The following is a 15,002-nucleotide window of genomic DNA, read 5'->3' on the forward strand; positions in this document are numbered from 1 at the left end:
CGTATTTGGGGTTCATTTAACTTAACATCGTCTTATACAGCCATATGTACGTGGATAATATTTTATAAGCCATGTAAATTCCATATTTTCTCATTACTAAGTTGTCTCTGAAACACGTGTTACCTCGTGTGTAAAGATGCCTTTGTGCTATCTCAATGAAGCCAGAAAACATTCATTTTCCTGGAGCAATACCATAGATTGTTACCAGAAGTAAGTGGAAGGAACTTTTACAGGAAGTAGAAACTGAATCCAGGAGAGAAATTGAACATAGAGAAATGACAAAGTTCAAGTTAATTTGTGCCCCCATTTTTACTGTACAAGAATATAATCCAAGGCTTGAAGGTAACTCTGTCCCTATCTTTTTCGAGTGTGCACTTTATCCATAAAACTTGTCTGTAAACTTCTAGTTGACAGTATTACAAAAGGAAACAATATGCCATTTGAAGGCCAGCATGGAAAAAAGAAAATAACATTGTTTTACAGTGTTCTACTACAAAGAAACAAAGACATGGAGGTTTTAAAGTGTCTTATGCATGAATATTTAACTCCTGAAATGATTCTCTTGTTGCAAAAGTCAGATATCCATTCCTTTATTCTGGTCCTGGATTCCAAAAAGCAGGATCCAGTGAGTATGATCAGCAAAAAGAGCCTCTTTTCAAAGCAGTGCTTTAAGGATGGTCCCAAAGAAATATATGGGTTTTTTTGTTTATTGTTTGTTTGTTTAGTTTGTGTCGCTTCTGGGGTTTGAACTCAGAGGCTGGACCCTGTCCCTGAACAGTTGTCTTTCCTGCCCACCTGCCCCCAAAGCTAGTACTCTAATGCTTCAGCCAAAACACCACTTCTGGATTTTTGGTGTTTAATTACAGATAAGAGTTTGAAAGACTCTGCTTCCTGAGTTGGCTTTGAACTAAGACAATAAGAAAATCAAGTCACATCAACTGTATGGACTTCTCTCTTGAACCAAGGAATATTAGATGAAGTTTATTATAAAGGTAATATTTGACAATTTTTAAAAGAAGAGAATATGTGCAGCAAAGAAGCCATAACTTAAATAACTCAGCAAAAGTAGGTGCAATGAGTCATATTGGAAAATTTTTTCTGCTTGGGAAGATTACTATTGACTTCGTAGTTTCTTTTGGGGAAACTTCAAGTACATTTCATATTTTCATTGGTCGTGGGGCACAAACTCTGATCCTGGGCATGTGCCTCAGCTCTTCAGATCAAGTTGGGTGCTCTGCCACTTTAGTTACAGCACCACTTCCGGGTTTCTGGTAGCTAATTGAAGATGTGTCTCATGGACTTTCCTGACCAGGCTAGCTTTGAGCCACAGTCCTCTGGTCTCAACCTCCTGAGTACCTAGGATGACAAGTGTGAGCCACCAGCACCCGTCTCATATTTGCATGTATGTGCACTTAATGACACTGTAGACAAATAATGGAAATTTGAATCAAGTGATGACATTGCAGCTTTTCAGAAAATTTGAGGTAGCAATAAATATGTCATCCTTATCCATGTTGTTACATTAATGACTCATGAGCCATTGGACTCTTAATTTAGCATCCTCTGAGGTCTGCATCGGTGGACTTAGTATAATTAATTTTTAGTAGATAAATAGAGAAAGACTGAGATTTTTAGAAAGCAAAGGAGATCAGATATGAAAGAACAACATAGAATGGGATAAAACTTATCTCACAGAGATTAAGAACTAGCCTAAGTGATTTAGAATGCTAAAGGAATGAGGAATAAGCTTACTTGATAACTAGTTCTTTAATAACCAAATATGGTTCCCTAGAACAGTTTCTGGTATAATTTAGTTATTATTATCATTTATTTCTTGCATCTGGATTTATTCCTTTACTTCTATCACAACTATTAATTAGCTGGTGCATTTTTGGTGCCAAAACTGACCAAAAATTTTCCAAATCTCACTTAGACTTAGATTAATCCTCACCTGATATCTAAGCACATTCTTGACATTAATTGCCATGACCTACTAACAAAAATTTTTTTTTTTTCTCAACGCAGTCTTCTAATATAGGTAAAGCACATGAATTAAGAACTATTGTTAGGTCATAGTTGGAAGGAGCAATAATATATTCCAAGTATAATTTCTTTATTTGGCATTTACTAGTTAAATCAATTTTTTTGCCAGTCCTGGGGCTTGAACTCAGGGCCAGGGAACTGTTCCTGAGATTTTTCTTGTTTTGCTTAAGGCTAGCACTCTACCACTTGAGGCATAGCACCACTTCTTTTTCTGTTTATGTGGTACTGAGGAATTGCACCCATGGTTTCATGCATGCTAAGCAATCTCTGTACCATGAAGCCACATTCCCAGAGCCTTAAATGACTTTCTTAAGATGACTTTGCTTTTTCATTCCATTACTATGTATTATAATTTAGGTTAGGTGGTAGAAAAGGAAGTGAAAAACAATACTAAGCCCAGTAAGCCTGACATTACTGACATCACTAAGGAAGTACAGTGTTAAGACCTTTAGGACTCATAGGGCTCTTGCATGTGACATTATTAGTTTACATTATTACATAATATTTTACATTATTATGTAAAAAAACATTAACAGTCATCTCCAACATCCATAACATTCTGCTTCCACTTTCAAGTTCAAGAGCCAAAAATTTAAGCCTTTTTATTGATTAGATGTGTTTCCTAGGAAGGAAGAATGAGGATGTGGAAGGTGATGTTGGAAAAATATTTATATTGGCTCCCAGTCCACATTATTTGCATTTTTAAAAAGCATTACTGATGAACTCCTACATCTTCTTGACTATGCTGTCTGCACAAGATGCAGACAAAGGAAGACGTTTATTCTGGTGGATTGTCACATATATTAACAAAATCCAGTTCTGCAAAAAAAAATTACTAGTATAAAGTATTGACTATAAAATGGTTTCTTGTCCTAGCAGAACAAAATGCAGTATTGAAATGATTAGTCCAGCTTTCTTTGAGATTTTATGCTGTCTCAGTATCAAGATGTTCTCTAATTCCAGTAATATACAAGCATAAAAGATCTGATTTGAAGATCTCAGTAGTTTTAGAAACAAAGGTACATAGTAGCTTCCTTCATGCAGAGGCATGTGATGGCATGTATGACTGATCGTATTGTAATTATCTTTTTTTTCCTCTTTATCTCATGTTGCATATTTTGGCATATTAATCTGTCCTGCATCAGCTTCCTGTAGGTGAGATTTACCTCTACTCTGCAATGTCAAGATGGGGCATGTGACTTACTTCAGCTTACAAAAATGAACCAGAAGTGGTGAAAGGCTATTTCTAGGGGAAGATTTCTATCCCATTGTCTGGGTCTAAGAGTTAACTTCTTTTCCCTTAGCTATAAAAATAGCATATTTCCAGAGGGAATCTTTTTTCAACTTATATACTGAAAGAATATAGCATGTGAAATTGAGGCAAAATTCAAGCACAGGAAGAATTAAGTTAATATTAGAATATGGTACTAAGATATTAGTTTCTTACTATTCTTGTATACCTTTATGATAGTTTCCTACAGCACTTCAGTATTTTAGAAATACTAAACAAGTACTAAACAGATAACACTTCTTGTTTGATGCTATTACATTTATTACATTTATTTTTTAAATAAATAAGCATTCTATATATGGTCACTTGAGGCGTTAACTTTTTCTATAAATGTGTTTAATCACTCTAGAGCACTGTATCTAACACCCACAATCATTATCCAGACCTTGTGATTGAGATGAGGAAGAACAAAAATATCTAGATTTCTCACTTCTCTTTTCCTCTTCTTTTTCTAGTGAGAATTCTCATCCTTTCTCCAAATTCTCCTATTAATAAAGGAAGAATGAGACATTGTGCATATCAAGCAAAAGGCTTCAAAGCCAGAATTTTATTCTTTCAGAAATAGATAAAGTAAATCAGAATGGCTCAAGGAAGTAGGAAAACATGATTTTTTCCCCTTACTAGTTTCAACAATAGAGTCTGAACACAACTCTAAATATTTAATAAACCATTTGCTTTGGCTAATTGTTAAAAATATAGTGTTTTAAAAGAAATAATTTTAAAAATTAAAAAAATTTAAATATATAGTAATTTGTTGTTTGCTTTTGGTAGGCATGAAATAAAACTGCATTAACATTGTGTGAGCTGAAAGGCTAAATTTTATCTGAATCTAAACAAAATGAAAAATATATGATGTTAAGATAAATAGCGTTTAGGTACATTTTTTACATGACATACACACAGGGACATTTTTTTCTTCTTTTCCTCTCCACACTTCAATAAGCAGTTCATGTAATTCAAATAGCTGTGTTTATTTCAGAAATAGATTAGACATAAAAAAGTTAGAAGAAGAGAACCAGGATTGGTGATGCATTCTTTAAAAATATCAGTCAAATAACTATTAACCATAATTCCAAAATAATAACAAACAAATGCTCTTGAAAAGAGGAGATTGTAAGCAGAATACACAAAGAGTGATAGTGCCAGAACTGCTTCAGTAACTGCTCTCTGACATTTAAGATTTCTAGTACATGACAATGTTTTAATCAGGATTAAAGGCTTTCAGGAACTAAATTTTTTTAGTTATATTTCTTTGAAGAAATACCTTTTCAAAATTAATGAAAAGATAGCAGGTTTCAGTAGAAAGAATGCTTACACACTCATTGTGGTAGGCAGTAAAATACCTTTCCAAAATATCTATAGTCCCGAAATATCTAATCCATCAAATGTAGATTTACATTTTATATATGTTTGTAAAATAATCACCTTTCATTACCTAAGGAACACAAATTTGAATAATTATCAGATGGGGAAAGTATACTCAAAAGTCCCAGCTGTAGTTCGAGAGGGACATTATTAGGTAAGAACCATCAGAAAGATGTAAAGATGCTACATTAGAAGATAAAGGAAAAGACAACAATCCAGATTCTGAAGTTTCTGGAAAGTGGAACAGGAAGTAAATGCGTTTTCCACTAGAATCATCTGAAAAATATTTCAGTTCTGTAGGGGGTTCAATTTTAATCTAGTGAGAATTATTTTAGATTTTTGTCCATTAGAACTGTAAAATGATAAATACGGATTGTTCAACCCAATTAACTTGTAGAAATATTTTACAGAAGATTTGATTTAATAATCTAACTCAACTACAACCTCTCCTGATGCAACCGCAAGGTTACCACATTTCCTAGTTTCTGAGAATAAGAAAAAGTTGCCACCAGGTTTGTACACATGTATGATATACATACTACTAAGGGCCTTGCATTAATGAAGTCTTGAAATTCTAAATAATATTTAAATAAGAAGGCCCTTTTCTTCATTTTCACATTTGGGGATCACTAAGTACCAAAGTTATGTAGAAGGCTAGGGTAAGAATATAGAAATGAAATCTGTCTTCTAATGTTATAAAGATGATTTATGTCACTTTGATTTACAGTTGTAAGGTAATAAAAAATAAGGTAAAACAGAAACAGTAAGTCAATTTCATCTTTCCTAACTTTCCAACAGAAATTAGAGAATCCAGTAAAGATACAGCAATCCCAGGATGATATAAGATGTTATAGGATCACTAGATGGTGAAAAAAAGGTAACAAGAATGGGTCCCCTGGAACAATGGGAAACAAAATCTACACCTACACATTGTGATATAGCTAGAAAATAGTTTCTACAATGCTAAGTCTTTATATTTTAGGTTTGTTTGCACAGCAACTTTACTCTCTAGGAAATGATTCTTTATTAATACTCACGTGTTTGCAGCTTATAACCCAGCAACAAATAATGTTTCTAAATATAAACAAGCACGATACTAAGAGTAACTACTTGCATTGCTATAGCTGATAAAGAAGAATGATCTTGGGGAATAGTCAAACAATCTTGAACTTTTTCATACCTTTCCTCTTCTCCAACATGAGAAGTCATAGTCTAGATATGTCTCATGGACTTTCCTGCCTAGGCTGGATTTGAAATATGATTCTCACCTGTCAGCCTCCTTAGTAGTTAGGGTTACATGCATGAGCCATTGGCGCCTAACTACATAATTATTTTTTACATATTTATGAAGTATGAAGTGGCAATCCCATTCATTTATATGTTGCTTAATGATCAAGCTACATCATATCCATTAATTTCTGCATGTAACATTTCTTTATAGTGATAATGCTCAAAAACTTATCTTCTGGCTGATGAATATCTATTCTTAACTATAATCACTTTGCCTCTTGCAGTATAAAATTAATATATTTACTTTTAATCACAGAAGTCTGCTAATTAAAGTTATATAAAACATGAATTGTAAAGTGAAAGAAATTCATAGTTTCATTACTTGTTTAAAGAAAATGATAATGCATTTTTTTCAATTATATTTCTTTGGAATGTGTAATATTCATTGATTTAACTTAAAATTGATAGCAATTACATCATATCTAGTTGATTCAAACTTGTATTTAAAAATTGTACACTTAACACAAATATACTTCCACTTTTTCTAACACATAATTAAAATAACAGTATAAGAAAGTTTGGTGTTAGCTGTTCATGTGTAGAATCATTGAAACTCAGGAGGCTAAGACCTGAATATTTTAATTCAATATCAGTCCAAACAGACAAAAATGTGAAAACTTATCTCCAATTATCTAGCAGGAAGCAGAAGTTGAGGATGTGGCTCAAGGAATAGCGTGTCATAAGCCATTAGCAAAGAATACAACAGAGATCATCAAACATTGAGTTCAAGCCCTAAAAATGGCATGTACACAAAAGACAACAACAAAAAAGTGATATGAACATCAATAATAAAGACAAAATAGTAGAAAAAATGATGAGAAACGTGTGTGAACATCTGGAATTCAGAAATCATTTGACAGAATTTTGATTCATGAGAGGTAAAAGTCACAGTATAATTTGAACAATCTCATTGAAGTCATTTGTGTTGAAACCTGGCTATTGGGTAACATGTGAAAGAGCAGACTGGATTACCTGACATAGCAGACATTGCCTGTAACTATACACCATCCCACTCTGAAAAAAATCTAAAATCATGCTTGTTAATTTAAAAAGAACCTCATGCTAGAGTCTTTTTGGTCCACACAGACTGAGGTCCTTATTTTGAGGCTTCAGACCAGTGCTTTTATTTATAAACACTTCTGCTTTACTCCCCTTCACTGATGTAGCTATACCTTACTAAGCTGGCACCAAGCCACTCCCTAGAAATTGGGCAAGAGCATTTGCTGATGCTCTTCCAACTTCTCTCTGTGGCTCAGGATAGCCAGACTCTTGTAGCTAAGATGGGTTACTTTGATGTCCTGGTGGCCTTAAACTGGAGATAAACATGTAATGGATATGTCAACATGCGTTAGTTTCAAACTATGATCTTCAGATCTGAGCCACTATGCTCAGCCCAATATTTCCAGTAAGTTACTTAATCTTTCTGACACTCAGGTTCTTACTGTGTGGAAAGTGAAAAGAATTACTTTGTGGACCTAAGAATCCAGTTGGAGTTATGACTGGGTGCAGGAAGTATAAGTGTTCAGGATGTGTGGACAGGGTCTGACACTCTCATAAAACTACTGGCATTTATATTTAAATGAATTCCAGGAATTGGAAACAAGAGGGATTTTTCTGTTCTTGTTTATCTTTTTATGGACATTGAAGGAGCCACAGAAATTCAAGGAGAACAGGGAAATAAATGCAGCAGTTGTACTCTGTAGATATTATATTCACAATGAGCTATACCTCTTGTGGACAGGGACAGGAGGGAAAATCAGAGAGATTACAAAGTGATGAGATTGTCAAACAAGAAGTGAACTCGTTAGCGACTTATAAAATGGTGATCTGTATGTACACTACCTTAACAAAAAACATTTGAAAAATCCAGGTTGATTATTCTCTTTTCCAATTTTTGTAGAGGCCCTTAAGACTCAGGCTCACCTGGAGTTTTTGAAGGTCACTTTATATGATAATTAATGTAGAGCCTGAATCTCTTAAGAAATGTTATAAAAAGTATTTCATTCTTAGTGCCTCTTTCTCTTTGAGTGGTGATTATATATGTTGTTGTAATAGCTAAATTTTTACTTTTTGTTTTTAGTACTTGTCAGGTGTTGAATTCTTCTTAAAGATTTGTGACAAAGGTCTGCTATATCTTGGCACCCTCCCCTTAACTAAAATGTTAATTAATCTTTGAAATTAATGTACTTGAGTATGAGTTTTATTTATTGATTTAATTTGTCGGCGGTGGTGAACTCTGGGCCTTGATGCCATTCCTCAGCTCCTCAGCTCAAGACTAGTGCTCTACCACTTGAGCCACAGTACCACTTCTATCTTTTTCTGCTTAGGTCATGCTGAGGAATCAAACCCAGGGTCTCGTGCATTTAAGGCAAGCTATCTACAACTGTTGCACCTTCTCAGCCCTTATGAGTGTCTACAACTGATCCACCTTCTCAGCCCCTATGAGTGGTATGTTTGTGCACGGGTCTGTCAAGCAAATCTATTGAGCAAATGTATACATTTGCCACTAGACATATTCAAAATTATGAATTAACTGATATTTTAATGAATAAAACTGTTATCATTGATACTAGGAAGTGTTTGTCTCCCATACTAAAACCATGGAGGAGGGTATTTTAAACTAAAACTACAAAAGAAATTTTAAGATCTTGTTGCTAACAAATGTGTCCAGGTATTATTACATTAAACAGACAATTCAAAATAGTTTTTCTTCATGAATACAGAGATCAAAGGTCCTATTATTCTTATTTCAAAATGCAAATTAAAGGGGAAAAACAGTCAGGAGGTAAAATTTATATTGAATGTTAATAGTTAAAGAGGAAAAGATCCTAGAGGACAAACTAAAGACAAAGCAATATCAGAGCACTATATGCTCAATATTAAATAAGAAGGTTTAATTGAAAAATTGAGCTGGAATGTGCACATCAAACAAAAGCAAGAAATCAGAGCCTACCAGCAACAAAGAAACATCATAATGCATATCTCAGAAAAAGGAAAAAAATTCCTTGTATTGATTTCAATGATACATATAACCCACCTACACACACACACACACACACACACACACACACACACGAATGTATGCAACAGCTCAACCTACTCACATTCATTCAACATGAATCAAAGATCTTCCTATAATATTTGGAACTTTAAATGTTTCTAGTCTTGTAAATAATTGATAACAGATGCATAAGCAAATATTTTCTGAATAAAACTCTGTTATGTAAATGAGAATTTATGATGGTTATATCTACTTAAAATATCTCTCAATCTCGAAAGAATTAAACAAGAGACAATACAAATTTGGGACTATATTTCTACCAGCTATTCTGCAAAGGCTTAATAAGAAATTATGAGATCTAATATTAAATACCAAATTCATACAATTAATACATGTGTAGATGAAGTGAAAGACAGTGATCAGAGACCTATTCTGCCTCCAATTCCCAGCAGCCTGCACACTGTGACACCTTTGATTCTGCTGTGCCAAGCCCAGAGTTCTTTTCCCTACAGCAGTGGCCCTGCTGGGGTTGGGGATGGGGGCTGTGTGGAGAGGAAGGAGGCCACAGGAGAAGCCAAGCTTTGGTTGGGGCTGAGGGTGGTGGGGAGAGGATGGTGGGGAGGCCCTGAAGGAGGCTGTGAAGGGAGGAAGAGGCAGTTGGCCAACAGCTCATGCAGCAGCCCTAAAGGCAGCTGGATTCTGGGGAGTGTCTGTGAGGTGTGGAATTTGGGGTGGATTTGCTAGGGCCTGTTTGCTTGGTGAGGAGAGGAAAAAGTCTCAAGTCCCACCCAGATAGTGAAAAATGAGACAACCAATGGCTGAAGAATTTCAAGAACAAAGGCAGGGACTTATAGGTAATCTCTAGGGCCAGTGAGGGCAGCAAGGCTGGGCCTGTGGTTGTCATGCCTCTCTCAATGCCCTTGGAAGTGAGGGCCAGCTCTGCTGTGGGCTAGGCCTCGCTCTTGCCTTGAAGCAGGCACCAGGAATTGTCAGCACAGCCTCAGCCTGCCCCAAGGAGGTGGCCTGTTGTGGGTGCTGTAGCCTGGGCAGCTGCTAGGAGGCTATACACAGAAGGGCAGAGGAAGCATATTTGGTAGGCTCTGCTCCAGCCCAGCCAAGCTCAGGGCCACTTGGGAAGTTCCAGCTCTGAATCAGGACCATCAGGACCAGGCATTGCTCCCTAAACAAGTAGGGCCTCTGGGGACTTGTGCAGTGGCCGCCACGTGTGGGTTGTGAACCTCCTTAGAATGGCCGAGGAGTCTCAATGAAGAGGTGAATTTGCTTCTGTGCTTCTCCCATCTTCTGGATTCTTGCTCTCCTCCTGCCTCCTGCCTTGTCCAACTACAGGAGTCAACTTCTCCAAGCCACTGAGAGGCCATCCCGGAGATGCTCACAGTGCTTTCCAGGCTGCTTCACCATGCATGCAGGGCTCACAGGGTGCCATCCTCTAGGCAAAGCATATCCCCATTTCAGCTTGGCCACCCCTGCCTAGGGGACCACGAATTGCATTATTGCACAGAAAACTAGGGGTACACAAGGCCGTCCTGCAGTCTAAGGCATCCTTTCCTTCCTCTTGCTCAGGTGTGGAGCAGCTGTGGAGCCAACTGCAACATCATGTTTGATTATCTAAAAAGAAGAGGATAAAAAGCTTCATTGTCCCAGATACAGCTGCCCCTGGGGTTCTCTGTGTACACTAGTCTTGTGCTTAGATAAGGATCCCCAAGACCACCACGGAGCCAGTTCTCATGCTACCACATTAGAGTCATTTATTGCAAGCTTGAGCCTGGAATCACAACTGTCACCATTGCAGTGTGTCAGAGTTGAGAACCCCGACCCTTCAGTTAAATGGGTAATCTTATAACAATCTTATTGGCTAGCAAGTGCAAGCTAAGCAATAAGCAATAATTTGTGGAGGAGAAGGGAAAAAACAAATCGTTTAAATAGGGATACAGGTGGACCCATTGCAACAATGAGATGTACAAGTTCTTATGGAGAAAAACGAACTTTACAACTTTGGTGGGGGGGGAGTGGGAGGAGGATTCGATGGGGGGCGGGGGGGAGGATGGGAAGGGATGGGAGGGGGAAACAAAGGAGGAGGCTACAATGTTTGATAGGAAATATACTCATTATCTTGCCCATGTAATTGTAACCCCTCTGTACAGTATTTTCACAATAAAAAAGTTAAAAATATTAAAAATTTTAAAAAAATCTGTAACTTTAGGTACTTCCCTTCATCCACTGATGGCTATTGCTAGGGAAGTTATGGGCAGAACGTTATTGTGACATTTCAGGTTTTTCCAGGAACCTGAGTTCTAACTTTCAGTAAAAGTCTACTTGCAATGGTTGCTTTCAGTAAAGGTCTTCACAATGGATACTTTTGGAGTATTCGGAGTCTAAGTCCAGAATGCCTGTACTTTGGCAAAGGCCTCTTACTAGCCTGTGTGTGTGTGTGTGTGTGTGTGTGTGTGTGTGTGTGTGTGTGTGTGTGTGTGTGTGTGTGTGTGTGTTGTGTAAGAGAGTCCGACACAGCTGAGGTTTTGGGTAAAATACTCCTTCGCTTTAGCATTGAGTTTTGGTATCTATTGTTTGTACCACCCCCTCCCCCCAATTTTGAGTTCTAAAGTTGTCCTTCTAAATACTTTCATCCTTTGATCTTCTTGATATTCAGATTCCTAAGGTCTGCTTGTGAACTTCAACATTTGCTTCATGAAGGTGATGACTTTCTTCTAACTTTTATGAAGCCCTTTGCTCTCTTTAAATGCAGTTTGTGCTGTGTTAGTGGTTTTACTTAGCCCAGACTGTGGTGGCCCAGGCTGTGACTGTTTATTCTGAGATTATTTTAGCCCAATATGAGATACTATACTTTCAGTATATCAGTGAAAGAAGTTCAGCATCTTTATTGAAACAATTTCCTGGCTGTAAATACAAACAAAAACATCCAGTGATATAAATGTACAATTTGTTGTTTTTAGTTAATTGTTCACCACTGTAATGAAAAAAATCTTTTTACTAACTAAAATGAGAATTTGTAATGGGAAAAAAATCAAATGTTATAAATCTTATAAATTGATCAAATACCAAAAGAAAAAGAAAGATACTAATAAGGAATGAAGTACAAATGTAAGTGTTTAATAAATAAATGAAATGTTTGAGATTCATATCTACATAGCAAATACGAAGGAAAATAAAGAGGAAAGTCACCGAGATCCTATCTTACACACCAGAATAGCTATCACCACTCAAATAAATAAACTGCTGGAGAAGTTGAAATAAATCAGGAACTATATTTGGTTTTGTGGCATTGTAAACTAGTGCAATCCATAGGGATAACTTAATGGAAGTTTACACAATACCAAAAAGACAGATATCTTGATGACCTTTACCGCAATTGGATACATATTGAAGGAATATGAATCAACATGAACATCCATGTTCATGGCAGCAATATTCATAGCAAACAAGTTGTGTAATCAACCTAGACGCTCCGGAAAGAGGGAATTAAGAAAATGTGCTAGGAGGAGTTCCGGGAAGATGGCGGAGGAGAAGCTGGAATCTGAACAAGCTCTCCCATAGAAAGCAGTTTTAGAGTTCCAGTGAACAGTCCTAAGCCAGAGAATCACACCAAGTGTGCCATCACAGTACAGAGAGTTAGACAAGAGAGGGGAAGCCAAGACAAGGAGACACATCTGAGTGCCTGCCAGCAGCCGCCGCGGCGGCAGCAGGGTCGCAGCAGCGACCGCAGCCACGGCCATACCTGAGCGCTCACACAGAGAGTCTGGACTAAGGAGCCAGACGCAGCGGGCAAGAGGATTCTACTCAACACCAGCAAGAACCGACAAGGAGCGGACATCTTCATCCTGCAGTTTGCAGACCAGAGACGACCCAGGATCCAAGACTCGGCGTGAGTAGAAGCCCGACGTCCTCACTCCTTCTCAGGGAACAGAGGAGGGAAGGCCACCCCTCCCCTCTAGCACCGGTGATCTCCATCTTGGATACCGACAAAGCTCGGAGGAGCAGCTAGCTCCAGCTCAGGCCTTGGAATAAAACGAGTCATTTAGCAGGTCACAAGAACTTAACGGCGGCGTGACCTGCCAAACTCAGCTCCATCCAGGGAAAAGACACCCAGCCCAGGCACCAGCCATTGGAGTGGCTTTCCTCACTGGGTAACCAGAGCCAGAGGCTGCCCCTCCCTCTAGCAGCCTCCACAATCAATTGAAAAACAGAAACCCTGAGAATGGCTCCAGGGTGGGCTCTGTGAATTTTTCACAAAATAGCCCCAGGGAAAAGCTACTGTTTGTTGAAAGGCCTCAACTCTACCAGAACCTAGCCTCATCACCCCTCTTTTGTGATTCTCAAAGCAGATCACCCTCCCATTAAACTAACCTGGGAGGGGGATCTCAAAATCTTGGGTAAAGCAGAGCATTTTTCTGCCTGTTCGAACAAACTGACTTAAGAAACCAATCAAGCCACAGGACCTCAAGCTGACCAGAGACTCCAACAAGAGGCTGGTTACAGACAAAAGGGAGATAAAGGATTCTTCCCACCCCTCCCAAAAAAATCAAAGACCTTTTTTTTCTTCTTTTCTTTTTTCTTTCTTTTTTTTTTTTGGTACCTTATATATATAAAAAAATTTTTTTCTTTTCTAAAACTTTTATTAATCTTTAATTTTTGCCTTTTTTGAAAAAATAATTGTTTTCCAGTAACTTTTTTTTCCCTCTTATAATTTTTATTTTAGGAATATGTGAATGTACGTTTTCCTTTCTTTTCTTGTCTTCTCTCTCTTTTTCTTTCTTTCTTAATTTTGTTTTTGTCTAGCTCTACTGAACTTCTGATCTTTTTTTTCTCCCTTTCTTATCCTTTTCACCTTTTCCTTTCTTTTGTTCTTCTGTATGTGACTTAACTCTTGTCCTGCACATCCTCAGATAAACCCATAGTTAACTAGTAGACCCTATCCCCCATTGTGTACACACTTAATCCACAAATTTATTACTCAATCCAAAACCTCTGAGACTTAAATTCCTTAATAGCAGTACTACCTCTTCATACCTATATACTATTTTAAGCATTTTTTAAGTTTTTCATATCTCCTCTATCTCCCTCCTGTTTTCTCATTATATTCACATTCCTCTCTAAATAGATGGCCTTTCAATCTCCATAACTATATTAATTTTTACGTTTCTAATTTTTTTTCCTGGTCTCTTTTCATTTCCTTTCCCTTTCTTCTTTTTCTCTCCCTCTCTACTTGCATCCTACCCAATCTATTTCCTGCATTGAGATTAGGACATAGTTAACTCTCCCTGTGCCTCCCCACACCAATCTATTCCTAATTTTTACCCACATCTCTCCCTAACCCTAAAAATTTCTGGTTTTCCAAATTCTTCTCTGCGGTTCGAAGCCCATTAACATATAGTTGTTTGATGTTGAATAGATGTATCTGTTGAACTAGATTGTATCTGTAGAATATTGACTGTATAAATGCAAACGTTGGTTGATGGTTGCCTTAAGATAGTGTTCTAGCACAAAACTGGTGCTATTTTCATCTCAAATGGGCAGAGCAAGCCGAAAAAACACAAGAAAAATGGCAAATCCGGGTATCTCATTTCCCAATCTTGATAATCAGGGGTCAGATCAGATAATGAACAATCCACAGGAGAGTTCCCAAATAGCTCTACAAACACTGGTGGCAAACATGATAAATGAGAAGTTTGACAACTTACAAAGGACTCTGTATGAGCGTGATAGGGAGAGAGAGGAGGCATCCCAAAAGTTTATACAGGAATATCATAAGCGTGAGGAAGCTACTCAAAAACTGATACAGGATTTGCGTGAACAACTTGAGAATACTCAAAGAGAAAGGGAGGAATGGCGTGAGCAGGCTGAGAACACTCAAAGAGAACTGCAGGAATCCCACGAACGACAAGAAAGAGAACTGCAGGAATCCCACAAACGGGAGGAAGCTAATCAAAGAGTAATACAGGAATTGAGAGACCAGGTAGAGAACACACAAAGATC

The sequence above is a fragment of the Dipodomys spectabilis genome, unplaced genomic scaffold (assembly GCF_019054845.1).
Source record: "Dipodomys spectabilis isolate Male_0828 unplaced genomic scaffold, ASM1905484v1 ptg000409l, whole genome shotgun sequence".
In the NCBI taxonomy this organism is placed as follows: Eukaryota; Metazoa; Chordata; class Mammalia; order Rodentia; family Heteromyidae; genus Dipodomys; species Dipodomys spectabilis.